This window comes from Taudactylus pleione, unplaced genomic scaffold (assembly GCF_031769625.1).
Source record: "Taudactylus pleione unplaced genomic scaffold, aTauple2 ptg000053l, whole genome shotgun sequence".
Lineage (NCBI taxonomy): Eukaryota > Metazoa > Chordata > Amphibia > Anura > Myobatrachidae > Taudactylus > Taudactylus pleione.
Window position 1 is genome coordinate 30,600,825 of NW_028284455.1, and position 16,569 is coordinate 30,617,393.

At 40.8% G+C, this 16,569-nt stretch overlaps 1 pseudogene; it reads right to left on the reverse strand.

The window, feature by feature from the left end:
* Window positions 1-2,028: 2,028 nt before the first annotated feature.
* The window catches only part of LOC148535333 (uncharacterized), a 50,565-nt pseudogene continuing 36,024 nt past the window's right edge, over window positions 2,029-16,569 (reverse strand).

The following is a 16,569-nucleotide window of genomic DNA, read 5'->3' on the forward strand; positions in this document are numbered from 1 at the left end:
TGCGTGTGCGCGAACAGGTTGCTGTGTAAGGTAAGGGCTCTCTGAGTACGCAGGGAGCCCGCAGAGACCTTCGATGTTGATTGACAGAAAGTGCAGTTTGTGGGTGGTGACGGGGCCGAATGCAGGCGTGCCTGTGCTGTTACAGGGGCATGCATAAATCTCAGCGGCGTCACATGCACCCAGGAGCCTCTCTCCGTGCAGGAGTCCTGCAGCACGGTCAGGTCTACCCTTAGCTTACACGCAGCTTCAATAGCACTCGATGTTTACGATGTCCATCACGGCATAGGTGGGTGACTTTATGTTTTGCTGGGTGTCTGCTTCTTGAGCTGTGGTCTCTGTGCGTATGCATTGATTAGCATATCCTCGCAGCGGCTGGTTGCGTGCGCCTGCTAGCGTGCGTTCCTTGCTGAATCAGGCCCACAGTACATACAAGTTCATCCGCAATAGATTGTTAACAACAGAGGAGTGATATCTCAAATTACTGGGACTTTATAGTGGTCTACAAAGTGATATACATTTTATTAGTACCACCAGTACATCTACAATATCCAGTTGGAATATTTATTTATTTCAAGGTACACAACAGTTGAGACTGTACACCTGCCTTCCTATCATATACTGTATGTTTGACACTTTCCTGCAGAAAATGTTTTTACTTTGTTATTAGTAAATGGTTTTGTAAATCATTACATTGACACTGCATATTCCTCACACATGTATCACAGAGGTAATTTATTTTTACCCATTTGTCCAATAGGGCATAATACCCATTTCGATAGTTCACAATCATGGGCTGAGCACAGCACCATCTCCAATCATATAGTTCTGATATAGGCAGGGTAACATACTGTTGCGGCAGCTAACCAATAGTACCATCGCCTCAGTCCGCAGATCTGTTACTTTAACCAGAGGAATATTTGCCAAAAATCACATTTTATAACCCCCAAGCCTTTTGGGCTAATGTTCTGTGGACTGATGAGTTAAAAATAGAATTTTTTTTAGAAGACGTGGGTCCAGTTCCTTCTGGTACAAAACTAACACATCATTCCACAATAAGAACATCATACCAACAGTCAAACATGGTTGTGGTAGTGTGATGGTGTGGTGATGCCTTGCTGCTTTATGACCGAGGCAACTTGCCAAAATTGAGGAAATCATGATGAAGAATGCCCAGTCATCAGTCCATGACCTTAAGCCCAAGCACAATTGCGTTATGCAGCAGAACAACGATCCGAAGCATGAGCGCAAGTCCACTTCTGAATGTCTCAAAATAAACAAAATTAAGGTTTTTCAAGTGGCCTAGGCAAAGTCCAGACTTGAATCCAATTAAGATATTGTGTGCTGCAGAGCCGGCCCGGGCCCCATTACTATCAGGGGGTGTGGCCTAATTATGGAACCCTTAGAAAACGCAACAAACCTGCGCACTGAAAGGGGGCGCTGTGAGCTCTGCAGCCAGGTGCAAATCCAGGGTGGCCTAATCAGTGTGATCACCCCACGAGGAGAGGAGACTGCTGCTACTGCTCAGTGGCAGCAGTCTCCCTGGTACCACATACTGCTGTGTACTGGGCTGCTGCCAAGTCCAAGCCTGGGTAATTAGTACCCCCCCCCCCCTCCCACTCCTCCTCTTGGCACATCTGGTGTACTATGTCTGGACCTTAAACAGGGATTTATGATTAAAATCCTCCATGGGGTGAGTAGGAGCGCTTTCTCCAAAGTACTAGCCTGCTGCTCAGAGCGTCCTACAGACGCTCCAAGTGTCAGAACAGATCCCACAGCACTGTGGGGGGAGACATAATGTTACTCCCCGCACAGTGCAGGAGCTGTGAGCCAGAGCAAGGCACAGGTTGCAGCATAGGGTGAGTGCGGCTGGTACCGGTCACACTGCCATCTTTAAGGACCTGTCTGCAAAGAGGAGTAAGTTATTACAATGATGTGAAAGACTGATCTCCAATTATTAGAAGCATATGGTTGCAGTTGTTGTTAAAGGTAGCACAACCAGTTATTAAGTTTAGGGGGGTAATTAATTTTTCACATGGGTGATATACTGTAGCTGTTGGACAACTTGTTTCCTTGTCTTTGTCTTGTATTCAAACTTGTTTGAAGATCTATAACAATAAAGTGTGACAAATATGCAAAATTAGAAGAAATCAGGTAGAGGGCAACAACTTTTTCATACCACTGAAATTTGGTTTTGAAAATTAATACTTACTGTTTGATCTGGTGGCAGCATTCTAACTAGAGAGCCCTTGTGCACAACGCTACATGGCCAAAAGTATGTGGACACACAAACATCACACCCATGTGTACATGTTGAATATCTTAATCCAACACCATGAGCATTAATATGAAATGTTCTCCTTTTGCTAGTATAACAGCCTCCTCTCTTCTTGGAAGGCTTTCCACTAGCGTTTGAAACAAGACTGACAGACTGCATCTATTTAGCCACAAGAGCACAGTAGGTTGGACACTGATGTGCAATAAAGCCTGGCTCACAGACAGCGTTACAATTCATCACAAAGGTATTCAATGGCCGCAATTCAATTCAAAGTGATGCTGAATAGCCCTAGGAGGGAGCTCCCGGAGCTATTCAATGCAGCGCACTAAGTCGGAGAATGACAGTTCTCGCGACTTACCTGGGTGTTTAGTTGGAGAATGCTGGTTCTCGCGACTAAAGTGCCAACCGCGAGGCTAAGCTGGCAAACAGCCGCGTTGCCGGCACTTTAGATGGAGAATGCTGGTTCTCGCGACTAAACATCCAGGTAAGTTGCGAGAAAAGTCATTTTGAGGTGCGAGAAGAAATCCTTTAGTCGGACCAAACAGCGTGCTGAATTGAATATCTCCGGGAGCGCCCTCCCATGGCTATTCAGCATCGCTTTGAATTGAAAAGCAGGCAATGTGATTGAGGTCAGGGCTTTGTGGAAACCAGTCACATTCTCCCACATCAAACTGTCATTGTATATTGTATACTGTAGCATTAAGATTTCCTTTCAGTAGAACAAAGGAGTCCATTTGAAGCACATCCCCAGGACATTATTCCTCATCCACTAATTGTTACAGTTAGAAGGAACACCTTTGATCAAGAATATAGTTGCTATAATATTCCTTTAAACAGGGACACACATGAATCCATAGATTATGTTGCTGCCTGACTTTAAATGAGCATTTCAGCCACAGAACCTGTGTAATTCATGTGTCCCTGCTTAAATTGGTATTCTATCATTGTGCATGGTGATCTGAGGCTTGTTTCCATCCCATCCTGATGAACAGTGCTGACATTGCTTTTGGAGGCGTTTTGGAACTTGGTGGTGAGTTTTGCAACTGAGTACAGGCAATTTTTACTCGCTACATGGGACTTGTAATATGAACTTTGTGGCTGAGCTGTTGTTGCTCCTGGATGTTTCCAGTTAACGATAACAGCATTTACTGTACATACGTTCTCTCAATGTAAATTTCAGTCAGTTACTTCTAAAATAAAATAAAAATTCAGGGAATAGCAATGAGTTAAGTACTTAGAGCTGTTCTGCAGTAATGAAGCACCACCAGTGGAATACTAAAGACTGGAAGAAGATCCGATAAATCAAAGTTTTAAGTCTTTGGTTTGTCACGCAGGATTTGTGTATTCCGATGGAGTAAGCAAAAGGATGGTTCCTCACTGTGTGGGTTTATTTACTAAAAGACGGCTTGTAAAAGTTGCCGCTTCCCTGTGTGTATAGTGGTAGGTGACTGGCAGATGAGATGTGGATGGTGGCAAATTTCCACTCATGAGCCACTGTGTTCTAACATGAAGCACCTAGCATCATACAGCAGTACTAACCAGACAGTGGGGGGCTGAGAACCTACCTATCATGGAATAAGGCTATCTCCAGGAGAAGCACCTTCCATTGTGAAGCCATTGATGGCATTACTTACTTTTTTTTTTTTTTTTCCAATTTCTGGTCCTGTCTTTTATTGTTAAGATCCTCTCATTCTACCTCCTAAAACAAAGGTCACACAAGTTTTGACATCTCCACAATTAACAAGGAAGCTGCAAAGTCATGCTCTACAACATGGACACGTGGGGTCAAATGTAATAGCCCACGATTTGCTGGTATCAGCACGATTCTGTTAAGATAATCGCGAGACTTAAAGCTGCAATTAATCAATTAATTTAAAGACAAAGCCAACTTGGTTTGGCGATTAAACTAAAGATACTGTAAATCTGGTGACTGTTATGCCAGCTCCCACAAATTGTGGGCTATTATATTTGACTCGTAGAGGAGAAGTATTCCAAAGCAGCAATGGCAACAATTTGTAGCACTCTACAAATCTAGGGAAATTATTTTGAAAGAAATGGTCTTGAAGACTGTTGGGAAATTCAAAGGACAAGTAAATTCATTTGTGAGGTATCAATTTTATTATCCTCTAATAACTTGAAAAGTTTTGTAACTACTTTCATGGATGGCAGATACTAAAATAGAATTTGCCAGATACTAAAATAGATCTACTTGGGCTGACTGCTCTATGAATATGCTTGACTGCTGTAAATAAAATGTTTGATCTTCAAGCTGTTTTTTTACCATATTCTCAGCTGATCTTCTATATATCCTATGTGTTATGTATTAGTGAAATAAGGATTTCAAACAATTATAAGTGAGCTATTTAGAAGGCTTTATATATAGGATACTATAGATTTCCAAAAGCTTTTATGTCTTTGATCTATCACTGTATGAATATCTATAAATCGCTATTTAGCGCTGCAAGTCGCTTAAGAAAGAATTGCTTTCCAGTCCAATCGTGTGGTTCCAAAGCCTAAAAAGTTATTTATGTTGAAAAGTAACACAATATGAGATTTAACAATTAGAGTAAAAAGCAATGAAAATAATACAGCCCGATACATACGCGTGTGCACTCTTCCCAGTATGCAGCCATCAATCCAGAAGTCTGCGGTCGCAAGAACATGTGTACACTGAGATCGGGACATAGCCTATATACCTTACAGGTTTCAGAGTTAACAATGGGACAAATTGACAAGTTCTCATTGGTTCTTGCTTCTGGTCAATCTGGTCATTGGTCAGTTCATACGGTGTCATCAGGGGTATGGCTCATTCTTCCAACAGTCACATTGTGTAGCTTCCCACCGAAGAACTGGTTAATACTGGCTACAACACTGCATACAAGTAAAAACATTCTATTTAATAACTCCCTATTATCCATAACTAGCATGATGCGATTTCTTTGCCGATAGAAACGGATGTCTGCAAATAAACAGGGATTTAGTATGATACCAAACATGACACTGTATTCTGAACCTTAGATCTCATTTAAGTACATATTACACCATAATTATTAGCTAATATGATTACCCCTAAATCCATATACCCAAAATGTCGCTATTTAGCGCTACAAGTAAAAAAATTATTGCTTTCTAATCCAATTGTGGTTCCAAAACACAAAACGTTATATTGCAATAAAAAAGAAAGTTATACGCTTAGATCTAACACAATTAGCACAAAAAGCAAGTAAATACAAAGGTACAAACCTATTCATACGCGTGCGCACTGGCCCAGTATGCAGTATTTCAATCCTGAATCTGCGGTCACCTTCACCCAAGGATATAGAGAAATGACTGACTACTGCCCCAGCTCACAAGTATATATTCGGTACAGGTTTCAGAGACAATAAAGGCACGGAATAACAGATGCTCATTGGTTCTTGCTTCAGGTCACTTAGTTCATTGGTTAGTTCATATGGTGTCATCAGAGCTATGGATCAGCTTTCCAACTGCTTCTTTGTGTAGGTTTCTACAGCTATAGTTCATATCTTGCGAACGCCTGCTGCGATCTCCTTGCCGATAGAACCAAAGATCTGCAAATAAACAGGGGTTTAGAATGGTACCAAACATGACATGTCTACTAGCTAGCTACTAGCTTCTGTACCTTAAATATCATATACATGACCTGCAGGCCTCTGACAATGATTCCCAACCTTGCATTCAAACTGTGCTACATTTTTAATTATTTGTCACAGGCATATTGTATTAGTGTGCGGAGTCTCTTAAAACACTCACAGACATACACTTCAAAACCTGTCTTCCAACTAAACCTTGTAGTAATATAAACATATATTTGTGTGCATCGGAATTGTGCTGACACAGAGCAGCGTCCAAGCAATTCGTCATCAGACCATGGACGACTAAATCGTCATATAACAATTGCAAGTGATCATATCCAATTATCTGACTTCAACACTAACAAAACCTTTAATAACTCTGGTTATTACCTATAATGTGTGGGAACCATTTTATATGTATGTGTTCGCATATGTGCATCTGTGTATTGAAAAAGCAAATGTGCATATGTGAATACGCATATGATTGTCTACGTGTAAGTGCGAATATACATACGAGAGTTTATGTGTATGTATGTGTATATATATATATATATATACATAAATATATGTGCGTCAGTATATGTGTGTTGTGGATTCGCATTTTTGCGCATTGGATTGCGCGACGTAAAGTAGCGTCCTAGTAACACGTCATCCGACCATAGACGACTATATTGTCAGATAATAATTATACAGCGATCATATCCAATTATTTGACTTTGACAATAGGTATAAATTTTGATGTCTAAGGGGCATATTCAATAGGCTGCGAGAATAGCAAAAATCCTGCACCTGCAGGTGCGGGTTTTTTGCTATTCTATGAGGTGCGTGTTTTTTTTTAAACACACGCTGGGAAGTTTTTTCTTTACGCGCCTCCTGAGTAAGCAGTATTTTTCTTAAATTCGTTGATTTTAGGTAAAATCAGCAGGCCTTGCTCTGACACCCCCGCGGCACCCCCCGAGGACTAATTAAGCAATTGGAATTATCCAATTAGCTTAATTAGTCCTTAATTGCTTACCTCCTTCACTCTGCGTCGGGAGTCAGCTCTTCTGCAGCAGTGGTGAGTATGTCAGTGTGTGTGGTGTATGTAAGTGTGTATGAGTGTGTATCCCACTGTCAGTGTGTGCCACCACAGTGTTTGGGTGGCACCCTGGAATGGGCGCTGGGAGAACTACATCTCCCAGCAGCCCTTGCCACTCCCACCAGCCCCTGGAGCCTCCCAGGAGCCCCTGGGACTCCCAGCAAACCCCTCTCCAGTAAGAAGAGAGAGGCGGGGCCACCGGGAGCCACAGAGACCCCCAGCCAGGTAAGTGAAGTTTTTTTGTTTGTTTTTTAAATGACGCAGCATGTGGATTTTAGAACTGAAAACCACGCAACCAGTATTTTTGTAATTGAATACCTCAGGTATCGGGAGCGCACCTACCCGCACTATTTCTAAATTGGGAGCGAGATTTAAACCTTGCGCCCAATTGTATATGCCCCTAAGTGTTCAATTTTTATGATGCATTATAATTACATTATAAAATTGTGGTTACACTGGCCGGTGTTTTTGATCAGATTATTGATATCTTTTTTTATATATATTTATTTTTTTTTAATTATTTTTTTACAACAATATATTTTTATTATTATATGTATTATTCCATTTTTAGTAATTAGCGCTGTCTAGTCTCTTTTTTGGCATTGTTTGTATTTATAGGGTTGGAGCAATCACCTACAGTATTTTTGATAGCTGCTACCTACAAGATATCTAATTATTCACTCTATACGGTATAAGTATCAGAGCGCCTTTTCTTTCTTTTTTCCTTTTACTGTTTGAATTAAATAAGCTGATGGACGATCTGTCTAAATCCAGATAGTTTTGGACAGGGCCGTAGCTATGGTAGTGTGACCGGTGCCATTGCACAGGGCACCACAGGTCAGGGGGCGCTGTTTGGGCCTGTCAAATTTCTGTTTATTATCATTCTTGCTTGTAGCTTACTCTTATTTCATCCCCAGCATTTGCTGGCCTCTACTATCTTTTCCCTGGCCCTTCCCCATGAAGCCATGGCCCTTTTTTGGGTGCATTATGTCCCTTTGAAAAATGAGGGGGCGCCAATGCTCTTTCTGGCACAGGGCACCAAAATGTCTTGTTACGTCTCTGGTTTTGGATAATGTCACAGTATGGGGCATATTCAATTGGGGTCGAGAATAACAAAAATCCTGCACCCGCGGAGTTTTCTTGCAGGTGTGGGACTTTTGCAATTCAATTAGGAGAGGGGTTTTTGATTTTTTTGAGCACCGGGAGGTTGGGTTTTTTTGCACACCTCCAGAGTACGACCAATTTTTACTAAAATCCACAATTTTAGGAAAACTGGTTGAGAAATGCTCTGGGACCCCAGCGTTACCCCTCCTAATGACTAATTAAGCAATTGTAAGTTTCAAATTAGCTTAGTCAGTAATACTCACCTTCCGAAGTGCTGTGTTCTGCATCCAGCACCGGGACCCGGTCTCCTGCAGCAGCGGAGAGTATGTCAGTGTGTGCGAGTGTTTGTGTGTTTATGAGTGAGTGAGTGTGTGTCCAGTGTAAGTGTGCCCCCCCCCCGTAATGGGAGAACTACATCTCCCAGCAGCCTTTGTGCCTCCCAGCAGCCCCCTCCCCAGTGAGAAGATGGAGTCGAGGACACCAGGAGTCGCAGAGTCCACCGGAGTCCCCCTGGCAGGTAAGTGTAATTTTTTTTAATAAATATTTTTACGAGGCACGGGTTTTTCAGTTACGAAAACCCTGCGATCACTTTTTTTTTAATTGGTTACCGCGGGTATCGGGAGTGCGCATAGCTGCGGTAATCCAAAATTGGGCGTATGGTTTTTTCCTCGCTAAACCTTGCTTCCAACATGAATATGCCCCTGGGTCAGAGTACTCTTCTGACCGTATTTGTTCCAACAGAGAATTGATGTATTTAGACAAACTTCCTTAATCCGAATGTACTGATGAATCTCTTTGCCACACTCTACCTTATCCAAGACCAATGAGCAAAAAAGAAGAAAAAAGTAACTCCCATAAAAGGGGCACACTCTGTCACAGATATGTTAAAAATTTACTTTTATTAGTTTTATTCTAAAAATATATAGATATAGGGCAAAAATAAAGATAATATTGGAATCCTTGAAAAAGATATACTATCAGAATAAATTAAGTATCATGAGATCATTGGATTAATTAATGTATGCATAAAAATAAGACAAGAAAAATGACAATATTGTCAATGAAGTGACAAGGGGTGTGAAAGTGATCATGCAGATGCCCACTTAATAAGAAATATGTGAATCATTTGTCATAACCTCAGGTTTGGCAGATCCAATCTAAAGTGCTAAATGCAAACCCATCAAAAAGCAAAAGCTATCTGTTCACAATATAGACTATTACCCAGTCCGATCTAAAGTGCTAAGTGCAAAAATATGAGTCAGAAACATAAGAAATGAATCTGTTCGTGACATTAAAAATTGACAAATAAATAAATCACATACGATATCCAATCAATCTTATTGCTAAAAGATGTCAAAGGCGAAAAATATAAATACACTTTGTATAACATATATCATCATATTGTCATAAATTCATAAACAATTGAGTCATTGTATCAATCAAAGTTAAGTACAATATGACAACAGCACCATGAATCTCATAATTCATAAATTGCTGCATATTGACAATATTGTAATTTTTCTTGGCTTATTTTTATGCATACATTAATTAATCCAATGATCTCATGATACTTAATTTATTCTGATAGTATATCTTTTTCAAGGATTCCAATATTATCTTTATTTTTTCCCTATATCTATATATTTTTAGAATAAAACTAATAAAAGTTAATTTTTTACATATCTGTGACAGAGTGTGCCCCTTTTATGGGAGTTACTTTTTTCTTCTTTCTTGCTCATTGATACTAGACTCCTGGGAGCACCTCTGTCCTACATTTTGATTTAGGTCTTTGTTAACACTTGTGTACACCAACACTGTTCCTCTGCCATTTTAGAGTAAGTTTGCTCCCTGTGCTGCATTCCCTCCTTACCTACTCCCTTTTCCCCTTTTTTACTTATCCAAGACCAATCATCTGAGCCAAGTGTCTCTCCCCCGACCCCCCCCCCAGGGACTTTTTATTAAAGGAGGATAACCCATGAACAATCTGTGCACCCCCCTCGTGTCGGCACATGTGCTTAAGACTCTGTGCAACTTTCCTGGTGATTTCTTCAGTAAATATGGAAACTGCTGCAAGGCAGGAAAATATAATGGGTGCAGGAAGTGTGGTATAATCCCCCTTGACCCAGGGGTTCATGTGCACTGTACACAATATATTATGGACATTGTACTAATTGCCCATATCCTACTCCCATGTGAGTTTGTGAAGTTCTTTCAAAGGATAACCATGTCTAGCTAGGTACACACCTATACAGTCGTCTGACAGATCTTCGGTGTATGCACCTAGGGGTAAATTTACTAAAGTGAGAGTTTTTAGAAGTGAGTTTTAGAAGAGATGTTGCCCTTAGCAACCAATCAGATTGCACTTAACATTATTACTACCATTCAGTTGCTATTTCGCGCTGCAAGTCGCTTGAGAAAGAATTGCTTTCCAGTCCAATCGTGTGGTTCCAAAGCACAAAAAGTTATTTATGTAAAAGGGGTAACACGATGTGAGTTTAACAATTAGAGTAAAAAGCAATAAAATAGTACAGCCGATACATACGCGTGCGCACTGGTCCCAGTATACAGCCATCAGTCCTGAAGTCTGCGGTCGCAAAGAAGATGTGTGTACACTGGGGTTAGGACACAAGCCTATATACCTTATAGGTTTCAGAGTTAACAAAGGGACAAATTGACATGCTTTCATTGGTTCCTGCTTCTGGTCATTGGTCAGTTCATACGGTGTCATCAGGGGTATAGCTCAGTCTTCCAACGGTCACATTGTGTAGCCTCCCACTGAAGAAATGGTTAAAACTAGCTACAATACTGCATACAAGTAATAACATTCTATTCAATAACTCCCTATCATCCATAACTAGCAGACGCATGATGCGACTGATTTGCAGATATAAACAGATGTCTGCAAATAAACAGGGATATGATACCAAACATGACATGTCCACTGTATTCTGAACCTTAGATCTCTTTTGAGTACATCTTCATCATAATTATTAGCTAACAATACCTTTAATAACTCTGGTTATTAACTATAATGTGTGGGAACCATTTTATATGTATGCATTCGCATATGTGCGTCTGTGTATTGAAATAGGAAATGTGCGTCTGTGTGTATGTATGTGGAAATAGCAAATGAGCGTCTGTGTATATATATGTATATATGTGTGCCTTATGTGCGTCAGTGTATGTGTGTTGTGAATTCGCATTTGTGCGCATTGTATTGCACTGACGCAAAGTAGCGTCCTAGTAACGTCATCAGACTATAGACAACTATATCGTCAGATAATAACTGCAAAGCGATCATGTCCAATTATTTGATTTTGACAGTCCACCCTTTGATAGCAAACATAAAACTATCACATTCTATTCTTAACCTATTTAGTCATGGATAATAAATTATTATCTAATGTTCTATACGGTATGACATAATTCGGTCATTGAACAGTCAATGGTGCACCTCAGGAAAGGGTAAAACAACCCTTATACACACTCAGCGGATCTATAGGGGACCATTGGTAGGATGTGGGACCTCATCAAACCTATAAATTTGAGACTACATTATCTATGATGTTTAACGGAATATTTACAATATATTTTATTATACATGACCAAGCCTATTCACATGTTATTATCTGATGGTACATTACATTTCAGGATTGTAATGCAGTTCTTTATCAACCTTAGTACCTATACTACCTCTACTCACCACCATTATGATTTCATTTTCACTGTTTATGTGGTATGTTTTCCACACTTCAACACAGTAGGAACACATCTGACACATAAACCAATTACTAAAATGACAACAAGTATAAGAATAAAGAGCTTACCTACACTAGCAATCATCTTCTGTGCCCACTGCCCTAAACCGGAGAACCATTTTACAAGATTTAGCCATGAGAACCATTCTTCTACCTTTACCTCAGTCTCATACAAGGAAGTATTATGGTCCTTCCGAAATTCCCATTTTAGTTGTAGGATTTCATCCATTCTCCGGTCAATCACCTCTTTGGGGTCATTAGTATTATTGGTGATGTACGTGCAATGCTTGACATCAAATTGGGTGGCCAAAGTCACACAATATCCACCAGTAATAGATGTCAGGTAGTTTAACACTAGCCTATGTTGTACCAATTCCTTTTTATAAGCCTGTAGCTCCTTACCCGTATGCCTGAAAGTGTCATCATATATCTCGGTGATATTGTCTATTAATTTAGCCAGGTCTTGGATATATCTAAAATTTTAAGTTCCCCGAGTGATCCTGGTGAGATCTAATGCTACCAAAATTTGGAAGCCAGATGTTTCACTAATCAACTGTGTGGCTATATGTTCTTCACCAGGGATCATATTTCTTTTGTCACAATGTCCATACTGCGTGTGTATGTATGGAGGTGGTGCGGTTTTATGGATACTAATCATTTCATCATGTGTAAGGGTCATTACATCTGGGACCAATTTGCCTATAAAACATAAACCGTTGGAACTCGGAGATAACCATGAATAAGCGATTCTTCCACAAACATTATCTTGGAGGACATTAGGTATATTACGATCCTGCACAATATCTCATAAAGTTTTAACAAAACTACCTATACCTATTGTCCTCATCTGCTCAAGACACGTTTCAGCCTGAATAACATTTCAACAATAACCCATAGGAACTTTTCCAATAGATACCACATTCAGTTTGTTCCTATGTCCTTGTCTCTGGTATTCATCACTACTGGTGTGGCGAGCCATTTTCTGATCCAATAAGTCTGCTTCCCAATTCTCTAGTCTTTCTATGTATGAAATGTTCAGACACAGCAAAGACTGATCTATGGAGTATTGGCGGAGCTTTAAAATAGGGGACCTCATGATGTTATACTTCCCTTCTATGGACCTCCCTCCCCGTAATTCAAGGACCTCAGAGAAATTTAATGGGAATGGTACTAATCCTACATTATGTTGTCCCTGAGGCACGTGAGTGCACACCCAACATTCAGTCTGGTTTAAGACCTTACCCACTAAGGAATGGTAATCCTCTAAAGGATGCCCGCCCAAATACAGATTACTCTTGGACTGGCATCGTTGGATGCATTTCTCATCAACTAGGGATCTACAGTACTCACAAATACAGTATTCCTCAGACAATAGCCCTTCACACTGTCTCAGAGTTCCATGGCTAACAGATCTCTTAACAATCCCTGAACTGAGTTTGACCATAGGTCGCCCTGATCGTTCTATCGCTCTCTCCTCCGACTTCACTCTATCGACGTCACTATCGGCCTCCTTCTCCATCATCTGTCCTCCGTCACAGAAATAGGAAATTCTGAAACAAATAAGAATGAGAAGAACCCTGGAACAAGAAAAAGAAACAGATTGCCACTCCATTGCTGGACTAGTAGTCTGTATACGTCTCTGGCTCAGGTGTTTTCACTGCAGTCTCTAGTTCTCCTGGAACAGGTTTGCAATCGACAGGTCCACGTTGTCTGTCTCGACTTGTACCTCCTTTGGGTGGTTCACTTTTCTGCAGTGAGTGGAATGGACCCAGGTATCTCTTTCTGCTACCTTCAAAGATGTGGTACTCATCATCAACACCTGGTAAGGAACTTCCCACTGGTCTGTCAAACAACCTGAGCATAGGAAATTTCGGATCATAACATATTCTCCAGGTTCAACATCATGACAGTTTGTTTCTGGCATACCAGGTAACAACATTTTCAGTTTCTGTTGCTGTTGTTTCATCTGTCTACTCATTTTTATAAGATATTGCGCAGTAACCTCATTATTACTCTTCAAATCATCCTGTGGATTTATAATCAGATAAGGTTGCCTTCCAAATAGTATCTCAAAGGGGGACAGATTAAGAGATTAAGAGGAGGTCTGGGAGTGGTTCTGATGCTATGGAGGACGAGCAGTAAGGCTTCTGGCCATCCTAATCCAGTTTCAACCATGATTTTACTCAGTTTATTGTTAATAGTACCGTTTACCCTCTCCACCTTGGCACTGGCTTGTGGTCGGTAGGGAGTGTGAAGTCTACTATTGATTCCCATAAGTTTACACATGTTCTGTAAACTATTATGTAGCAATAATTATTTTGGGGTGAGCGTTTGTGAGTGGGGCCCCCGGAGTTGTTCTGGCTGGACCTTTTTCAGGGCATCACCACTAAATTCACATATTTTTTATCACTTTTCTAATGGTTTGTTTATTATTTATGTCATTTTAATTATTTCTTATTTCATTAACACTCATTGATTTATCTTTACACATCTATTCTTTACATTTCACTATCACCATTTTTCCCCTTTTTGTGTGATGCCCTGGGGATGGTCCTTGGCTGTAATTTTTGGGGGTACCTTGCTTCTCGGACGTGAACCCCTTAATGTTAGGGATGCCAGTATAGAGGAGCCTTGATGATGGCCTGGCGCTTATTCATATATTTGCAAATGTATGTAACTAATACCTCTGAATCTCTATTATCATGTAGGATTTAAGTATTTTTTGTTGACATTGCTGCAGTGTGCTGGAGGGCAAATTCCTTTTTTTTCTGTGTTCAGTGTAAACCCCGCCATTTACAAGCACCTGTGCTAAGTCATTAAGCTGATATGAGCGACCACCATACTTTATGTTTGTAGAAAATACATCAGTACAAACTAATAAATACTTGAGATTCCTGCAAGGTGGTAATTGGATGAAGTCAATTTGTATTACCTGAAAAAGTCCATCTGTCGGAGGGATATGGGATGGCTCGGTAGGTATTGTCTTCCCGATATTTTTCCTCAAACAAGTCAGACAGGACATTGCCCTCTTTCCAGCTTGAGAAGAAAAGCCTGGTGCACACCAATATGTTCTGACCAACTTGCACATACCTTCTTTGTGAGTCAGACCGTGCGCTGCCTCAGCCAGGTTTGGGTAGTATGCCCTGGGAGCAACAGGCCTACCTTGTCCATCTCTCCAGAGACCTGAGGACTCTTTACCACATCCCTTCGATCTCCAGACGGCCTTTTCCTGTAGGGAACACAAATCTTGCATTTCAATTAATTTCTGTGTGTCTATTGTATGGAAGACCATCACTTTGTTAGTTGGTATTTTTACACTTGACCCTGTTGCCCATTTGGCAGCTTAATCTGCTCTGTTATTGCCCATCACCGGGTCTTCTTAGCATGTGTGGGCTTTGCATTTGATGACAGCTACTGCCTTTGGTAACTGTATTGCTGTCAAGTCCTTTTATGTGTTGTGAATGTGCTACTGGTGTGCCTGCTGCTGTCATAAAGTTCCTAAGATGCCAAAGAGCCCCAAAATCATGTACTACCCCAAAGCTGTACCTAAAGTCAGTGTATATATTAGCTGATTTACCTTCTGCCAACTCACACGCTCTCCTTAATGCCACTAGTTCAGCCACCTGGGCTGAGTGAGGTGGACCAAGTGGTTCAGCTTCTATGACATCCTCGTCATCTACAACAGCATAACCTGTGCATAATTCTCCTGTGTCTGTCTGTCTATGACAACTCCCATCCGTGTAAAACGTCAAATCTACATCTTCTAATGGTGTGTCACGTATGTCTGATCTTGCAGTAAAGGTTGATTCAAATATTCCATACAATCATGTGTATCAGCATACCTGTAAAACTCACCTTCAACCAGAAACTCACCTCCTTCCACCCTTTGTGCATCGCGAGGCACATATGGTAAGTACGTTGCTGGATTTAATGTATTGCACGGTTTAATGGTAATATTTGCAGGTGCTATCAGAGCTAGTTCCCATTTCGTGAACCTTGCTGAAGAGACATGTCTGGTTTGGGCAGAATTCAACAAAGCAGATACTGCATGCGGTGTATAGACAGTTGTATCATGCCCTAATACTACGTCCTCGCTCTTATTTACCAGAAGAGCAGTTGCAGCTACACTTCTTAAACACGTCGGGAGTGATCTTGCCACAGTGTCCAATTGTGCATTGTAGTATGCTACAGGTCTGCTAGCATCACCATGTTTCAGTGTGAGGACACCTGTTGTGCAGCCATCAGCTTCCATACAATATAATTCAAAGGGTTTTTCATAATCTGGTATTCCCAAGGCAGGTGCTCTCATCAGACTATCCTTAAGGTTAAGGAAAGCCTGCTCTTTCCTCAGTGTGTGTAACACGGTCAGGTTTTGAGGATGAAACTAAGTCCTGCAATGGTAATACCAAAATAGAAAAACCTGGGATCCATGTCCTGCAGTATCCACACATGCCCAAGAAGATACGGATTTGCTGCTGGTTTTGCGGCAGCATCATGGTCTGTATGGCTTGAATTCTTTCCGTTGTCACGTGTCTTAGCCCCTGGGTTAGACAGTGTCCCAAGTATTTGACCCTAGTCTGGCATGGCTGTAATTTGTCTTTTGCAACCCTGTGCCCTGTTTGTGAAAGATGAAGCAACAACAGTTTAGTATTATTTAAACATGACATACATGAATCAGACCACAACAACAAATTGTCTACATATTGAATGAGGACAGACCTACTGCTTGGTTGAAAACATTGCAAACAGTCGTGTAAGGCC